This window comes from Ruditapes philippinarum, unplaced genomic scaffold (genome assembly GCF_026571515.1).
Source record: "Ruditapes philippinarum isolate M1 unplaced genomic scaffold, ASM2657151v2 ctg3536_1_1_1_1, whole genome shotgun sequence".
In the NCBI taxonomy this organism is placed as follows: Eukaryota; Metazoa; Mollusca; class Bivalvia; order Venerida; family Veneridae; genus Ruditapes; species Ruditapes philippinarum.
The window spans coordinates 59,546-68,139 of record NW_026859563.1 but is presented as its reverse complement, the minus strand read 5'-3'; the positions used below and the strand labels follow the sequence as shown (position 1 = coordinate 68,139).

Below are 8,594 nucleotides of genomic sequence, written 5' to 3'. Positions count from 1 at the left end.
TATCATTAGTAAACAACGGTGACAGATACCAAACGCACATGCGCAGAAAGCTCTGATCTCGCTACCTATACAATAACTTACCAAGTAAGTCTGGTAACAACAATATGAATGGATCTACGCCAACTGACAGCTGGTCACGGAGTGACGTATTTATAGGGGCGTTTCCTTACGGAAACTCATTAATCCTCAGTCCCGTCAGGAATTCAGGAGACGCAAGGAAAATTTTCTTACGGAAATAACCAAATAAAACTATTCAAAATTATTTCATTTACAACCATTTGGAACACTTCTACCCACAAAATTTCCCAGATAACAGGACGTAAAACATTTTTTTTCTAAAAATAAACTGTGTGTTTACATGTCAAATGAAGTCAAGTGGAGAGAATTTATAGCGCATGCGTGAAGTGCATTCAGAAATAGTTTCCGCTAAAACATGCGATGCAAGACCACGGACAGCAAATTTATAGGATATTACATGTTAAATACACAGAATATCAATAAAATCATTTATGCAAACAAGTGATAAAGGTAATTCTCTTATAGATTACGCCGATAGATAATACTGACATTTCGTATTTTTACTGTCAACATCGAAATTCCTGATACAAACATTTACAAGTCGGACAATTATAAACAAGTAAAAAATTGCTGGGAAATGCAGCAATGTGATTGTCACGGCGAAAAAAAGAAAAAATACCAAAAAAAAACAGTTATAAGTATAATGTTAAGGTATGTTCAAATAGCATCGAGTTTAATTGACAGGTTAACTTGTTAAGAAGGTTTTTGTATTTTCTGATCGTATGATCAGTAAATACATAGCTAACTCCCACGGTCTAACACAAAATTTCCTAACAGTCCTAACAACGACTCAAAACTGCTTAAAAACCAGCAATTTAAAAGAAAGAATAATTTTTAATGTAGGCATTTAACGAATTACAGTGCATTAAAAGTTTAGATTAGTCAATAGAAATATGAGGTTACAATCACAAATTTCGCGGATGAATATCTTTTTTACCCAATGAAAAATGTTCGGCTATTTCCGTAAAGCTTCGGATTATCATGAATATCATTTTAATCAATGAAAATGCTATTTTTAGCTATGCCAATTACCGAATACTCCGGAGCGTAGTACACAAATAAATCTGACTGTCGAGTAGTGGAATATATACAAAGTCATGTCGGACTGTTTTGGCGAGAAGATTTTTCGATAAATTATTTTCATCAGTGTTAAACTGTAACAATATCAGATACTAGTCTAACCTGCATGATTATTTTACCTTGACCTTTATACTATCAGTACTATTCCATTAATGCTTGAATGGGCAGTTCTTATGTATAGACAGGCGATTCCCGCCACTAGCCACTTCTGAGATTAAACTTGAAAAGCTCACATAGATCTGTGTTCTTACTTCAATCTATTCACATTTGTGAATTACTGAACTCCGTATCCATAATAAATATACGTACATAAATTACACGAGAAATATTACAGTTAAACAACACGTTTATCGTGAACAAAATACCTCGAAATTAATAAGGATTACAAACACGAAATGGAAATTCTCAATTTAGAATTACATAATGTATTCGTTTTTATTCAAGGTTCATATGTATAACTTCGCCGTGGTGCAGAGGTAAGCGGTCTCGTTGAGGGTGTGAGAGGCCTATGGTTCAAATTCTAGTCGAGGCATTTTTTTTTCATGCAAAATTCCATATGTAAATCTCAAACTGTTATAGAAGAAAATCAAAACGCTGTCGCTGCGTAAGATGAATAATAGTATATAAACTAAACTTATACAGGAAAGTACATACAGATAGTCAGTATGATTTAGATTGCAAAGATCAGAAAATACCATAGAGCTGCAGCCCTTTGATTAAGTATTGTAATGTAACTTGTTACAAGAGCCATGCATATGTGGTAGAGCAGAATAATTTATCATTCTTGTGTACTGCATACCTCTTGAGTGAGATCTATCCACATTTTCATGTTGATATCTCAAAGGCTTTTGTAGTTATGCTCTGGACGAAATTAAGTATGAAAAGTAACAAAGGGCAATACCTGAAAAATAATGCAGGGTAGGTGTGTGCCGCACTCGTCCTCAATGAGATTTATCTTAGACTTATGAAGTTTCATGTTAATACCTCTAACACTGTTTGAGATAAGCTCCGGACAAAAAGTTTGAAAAACAAGCAATTATCATAGTATTGCAAGCAATCCATAAGTCCCCTACCGGTTAGAACCCCATCAGCATTCTGAAGGGCAATTGGCCATTCACTAATGTTTAAGTAAATTTGTTGGAAATGTTCTTTAAAAGTGATCACAGGAAAAAGTTTTTATGAACAGACGGACTGAAGGACACTCTAAAGTTAATATTTGAAACATCCCTGTTACCAAAATATAACATTTTAAAAAGCAAAATTCTTAAAGAGGAGATAACTCTGGAATTAAAGATGCAATTTCATAAAAAATTTCAGCTCTTTTTGACTAATCACAAATATTGTTATATTTGCCATGTTTTAAGCCTATTTGTTGCCAAGGCAACCAATATTTTTTTTCAAAATAGGAAGAACAGATAAGACATGCACAATCTCAAGACTGCCATCTACCCACATGTCAAGTTTCATAAAACTATTTCCAGTACTTTTTGAGTTATCACTGGATTCAGTTTATGTGTAAAATTTGCATATTTTCAGTATATGTGTTGCCATAGCAACCAGAATTTTCAACACAGGAAGAAAAGAAAAAGACGTGTATAATCTCCAGACTGCCATCTACACATATTACAAGTTTCATAAAAATATTTCTATTACTTTTTGCGTTAACACTGGATCCAGTTTATGTGTAAAAATTGCCATATTTTCAGTCTATTTGTTGCCATAGCAACCAGAATTTTCAATATAGGAAGAAAAGAAAAAGACGTGCATAATCTCCATACTGCCATCTATCCATATATCAAGTTTCATAAAAATATTTCCAGTACTTCTTGCGTTATCACTGGATCCAGTTTATGTGTAAAATTTGCCATATTTTCAGCCTATTTGTTGCCATAGCAACCAGAATTTTCAACATAAGAAGAAAAGAAAAAGACGTGCATAATCTCCATACTGCCATCTATCCATATATCAAGTTTCATAAAAATATTTTCAGTACTTTTCAAGTTATCGCGGGATCCAGTTTTGTGGACGGACTGACGGACGGACAGACAGACGGACGGACGGACTGACGGACGGAGGGTAAACCTAAAGTCCCCTCCGGTAAACCGGTAGGGGACTAATAACAAAGGGCAATAACTCAAAAATAATAAAGGGTATCATTCTTGCGCACAACATTCTTCCTCAATAAGATCAATCCACAAATGAAGTTTCATGTTGACATCTCAAAGACCTTTTGAGTTATGCTCTACTCAGGTGAAAATTTAAGTATGAAAAAGTACAAAGGGCAATTACTCAAAAACTATGAAGGATAGAGTCATCACTCTTTTGCACTGCACACCTCCTGAGTGAGATCTATGTACCTATGAAGTTTCATGTTGATATTTCAATGGCTTTTGTAGTTATGAAGTTGTAACCTCTAACAATTTTTGAAATAAGCTCCGGACAAAAAGTATGAAAAATAACAAATGTCAATAACTCAAAAATTATAAAAGGTAGAGTTAACATTCTTGTGCACAACATTTCTCCTTAATAAGATATATCCACCTATGAAGTTTCATATTGACATTTCAAAAGCTTTTTTAGAGATATGCTCCACTCAGATGAAAAATTTAGTATGAAAAATAAAAAAGGGCAATAACTCAAAAATTATGAAGGGTAGAGTTATCACCCTTATGCACTGAACACCTCCTGAGTGAGATCTATCTATATATGAAGTTTCATGTTGATATCTCAAAGGCTTTTGTAGTTATACTCTGGACAAAAATTTAGTATGGAAAATAACAAAGGGCAATAACTGAAAAATATTGCACGCTCGGTTATCACTCTTGTGTGCAGCACTCCTCCTCAATGAGGTCTATCCACCTATGAAGTTTCAAGGTGTTACCTCTAACACTTTTTGAGATATGCTCGGTTCAGGTGAAAAATTTAGTATGAAAAATAACAAAGGGCAATAACTCAAATAATACATGTATGAAGGGTGGAGTTATCACCTCCTGAGTAAGATCTACCTCTAACACTTTTTGAAATATGCTCCGGACAAAAAGTATGAAACAAATATCAATAACTAAAAAATTATAATCAGTACAGTTATCATTCTTTGGCACAACATTCCTCCTCAATAAGATCAATCCACCGATGAAGTTCATGTTGACATCTCAAAGATTTTTTTTAGTTATGCTCCACTCAGGTGGAAAATAAAGTATGCAAAATTACAAAGGGCAATTACTCAAAAACTATGAAGGGGTAGAGTTATCACTTTTTTGCACTGCACACCTCCTGAGTGAGATCTATCTATCTTAAAGGCTTTTTGAGTTATGCTCTGGACAAAAATTGAGTTTGAAAAATAACAAAGGGCAATAACTGAAAAATTATGTAGGGTAGAATCATCATTGTTGTGCACTGCACTTCTCCTAAATATGGTTTATCCACCTATGAAGTTTCAATTTGATACCTCAAATACTTTTTAAGATATGGTCCGGACTAAAATGAGGACGGAAGGACAGACTGAAGGAAGGACAGGCGGACGGACAGAGACTAATTTTATATCCCCAACCGCCTTTTCGGCGGGGGATAATTAAACATTTTCCAGCTTATAGCTAAAGGAACTCAGAATTTTGCTCACAATAATGAGACATGAATTCTGAATGAAGTTCAGAAGACTTTGTGTAAAAGACTGATTTACGGACCAAATTAAGTTATTGTACAACCTGGTATGGTAAATGCTTACTGTGAAACGCATATGGAAAACGAAGTCTCATTTTAGGGAAAAAATGTTTTATTGCGCAAGAAAATGAAATTTTTCAAAAAAGACAACAAGAAAAGCATTGATGCAAAGCATCAAAGGGCGACGCCAAAAGAATTTGACCTAAATACTTAACAAAAGATGTGTACTTTATAGCTGTACCATTTCATGTGACCAGGAGGCTAGGCCCAGTTTAAGTTGAAACTTTAACCAAAAAGAATAGACACTGTCTTGCCAAGATACAAAGACAATTTATAGTCAATTAACCAATCTTAAGATTTATTTACCAGATACAAGGATACCTGAGTCATCATTATATAATCACATGCACGAGTATCGAACCTGGGAAGAAAATCTTATCATATTTTTTCTTCCCAGGTCTGATACTTGTACCTGTGCATATAATAAAGCTTAGTATTGCTTAGGGTTGCGGACATGTCATTGACATATTTTAGACATAAAATAGGACCTAAAATGAACATCAGGGGGACACCATAGGTACTCAGAGCAGAAGTAGAAGGAGTACCAGCCACATCAACCAGCTGCTATCAGAGATAAAACTTGAACCATGTAAGAATGTCATTACATAGATGCTTGAAGTTCCAATAAGAAGAAGAAAAAGAACTTCTTCATGTGCAGTAAAGTGTGATCAACTGTATCAAATGCTTTTGTAGATCTAACAGTATCATGCAATACTGCCTTTGTCCATTTCAAATTAAATGCACTTTATTAAATGAATAAAACATGTGCCAGTCGCAAACCCACTTCTAAACCCTGACTGAAACTGCCTGACCATGACTCGAACACATGACTTTCAGAAGACCAACTGAGCTATCTGGCCGGCTACACATTTTCTCTTAAATAATGAAACAGTTCTAAACCACAACATATTTCTCAACTATATGTTATTGAATTTCTGATGTTAACAGAGCATAGTGAATTAAACTCATGGTTATATGCAGTCACAGGATGATAAAAACTTTCAGCTTCACCAAAACTCAAACCTGTGACCCACAGAATAATGTACTGAGCTATCTGGCCACTTACACATTTTCTCCCCTAAATAGTGAACAGTTCTAAACCATGACAGATATTTAGATTTTCAAATTAACAGATAAATAATTCTTAATTAATAAATTATAAAGAAAAAAACCTTTATATACTCATATAGTCTTAATTAAGATAACAATTTCATATACCATTGTATAATTATTTTTACTAAAAAGGGCTTAGACAGTTATTGGTTGTGCCATTATTTATAACAGGTCAATTTAAAAGTGAACGTAACTGTCCTAATTCATGTACAATATCTATTTTTTGTACTGATAAAAAACTAACCTTTTTCTATGATAAGAAATTTTATGAAGACTGATTTGTATTTTGCATCATTGAGGGCACCGGGCGAAAACATGAAAATTATGCAACCAACAAACCACTTCGTGGTTGATTGTATTTTCATGTTTTCATCTGGCGCCTGGTTACTTTTTGTACTTTGTTGGTTTTCATGTGGCACATTAAATCACCCACTATAAATTTAGTGTACAAATTTATTCAAGGGCAAGTAACAATCTACTCTATGAAAAGTATGTTGTCAGGTTGACTCAGGAGACCTGGAGATTGAGACCGGTGTCCCTCCATTACAAATAGATAAGGCAGAAGCTGTCCATTTCAAACTATGCACATGTTAGAAAAAAAAATAGAATGTAACTATTCAGAATATGATTTGTTTTGAGACTTAATCAATTATATTGCTGGATCCAAGATTCAGGACATTTTCAATCAATGCATGTATTATCATTTATAACTTTAAATGAAAGTCTCATCCCTTTAATAATAATGACATAACTGTAACTCTTTAAATTCAGAAATATTATAAATCTCATCATATCAATATACTAAGATCATGCATGTATGCACATCATCATTAATAATTCCCAGTTTCTATTAAATAAATATGAAATCCTAACATAAACATTGGTACTAATGGATGGAATTCAAAATCTAGTAGAAAGAAAACTATAATATATAAACTCTGTTATAGATACTATTATTAGCCAGCTAACACTGGGTATAAACATCCATAACCTGTAGACTGATCATGTATTATCATTTATAAATTTAAATGCAAGTCTCATCCATCATAACTGTAAGTCTTTAAATACAGAAATACACATTATATCCATATACTATGATACACTTGTATGAACATTACATAAATAATTCTCAGGTTCCATTAAAAATAAATATAACAGCCTATTAACATTGGTGTTTGGGTGGAATTCATAGTCTTGTAGAAAGAAAACTATAATGTACATGATATTGTTTAGTATAAAAGTAAAAAAAATCTCAATAAAAATTATATAATAAAGATTAAGTTGTGTGAGTTTCTAAACATTAAATGCATATCTCTTACAGTAACAAATACTGTCCCTCATTAGACTTTACTATAAAACTAACTGTATATATATCAAGTGTTTAAAATGAGCACCCATATGTATAGCTTAAATATTCTACCTTTTCATTTTTACCAAAGGTTATTTTATGAGCAATTTAAATACAAACACATAGAAAATAATAATTTCACATATTGATTAGAATATTCCTCTAGCAGAATACCTATACTGTAGTATATGTGCTAACTGAACAAACTAGAAAAATCTGGTCTAAGGTATATAAAGCCAGTAAAAAAATATATATCAATATTCACTCATCATGGCCTCTATGCTTTTGATTAATACCTTACAACTGGTAAATTTATGAAACAAAAATAGTAAGTAATACCTAACTTCAACCTAAGATAGACAGAAAAGAACAGATAATTTAGTAAACATGAATTACTTCCCCTTAAAATAGAGAAAACCTGAAACCCAAAAGAACACCCCAAACATCAAAATTAAGAAATGTTGCAGGCTCAGTTTTATTAAGCCATGCAAATTCATGGTAAAGTATTCATAAAAAAAATAGATGGCCATGTTACAGCAGTTTTTGCAGAAAATCGGATAGCTTTCAACATCCGGATACTGGTACACCTTGTAAAAACAACCATTCTGTGCAACAGATAAACGTAATATATAAAATTAATAGGATAATCGTTTATAACAGTCCATTACCTATCCTTATACATGTACGCTATACATATTAATTGATTAACGTCGTTCTGTATACAAAGAATCATTTATAATAGTAGTAAATGACAGCTGTCTAAGTTATACTATAATGTACTGTCGATTATCAAAGATGTGTTTGTCAAGTGTGGCTCGTTGGTCTAGGGGTATGATTCTCGCTTTGGGTGCGAGAGGTCCCGGGTTCAAATCCCGGACTAGCCCTTATTTTGTTTCTTAATTTGTTCATATAAGCGAACAGATCTCTAAGTCTCCTTTTTACTACTAAACACAATCGTAATTTTGCTATGTAACGTCGCACAAAAGCTACAAGAGGCAGTTTATTTGCAAAACAAATCAATATACGCGACACTACTTTTTGTTTAAAAAAAAATCTTCCAAGTATCCGCATCATCGGGAAACGGTCCTCTTTGGTAAATTCTTGCTGTCGTAGGTTCAATTGTATAATGGTCAGAAAATGTTTTGTAACGGGTTAAAACAAAAAACAATCAAAACAAATTAAAAGGTTCCTTTTTGTATAGTTTCTGGCGCAGGCCTATTTTGTCTTAGAAATGCTTTAGTATTATTTCTCATTA

The 8,594-nt window shown here is 33.1% G+C and overlaps 1 non-coding gene across 1 annotated transcript; it reads left to right on the top strand.

The window, feature by feature from the left end:
* The first annotated feature begins 8,151 nt into the window (after positions 1 to 8,151).
* On the top strand, positions 8,152 to 8,223 carry Trnap-ugg (transfer RNA proline (anticodon UGG)). Its single transcript has one exon. It is a non-coding gene; the product is annotated as a tRNA-Pro (tRNA).
* The last annotated feature ends 371 nt before the right edge of the window (positions 8,224 to 8,594 follow it).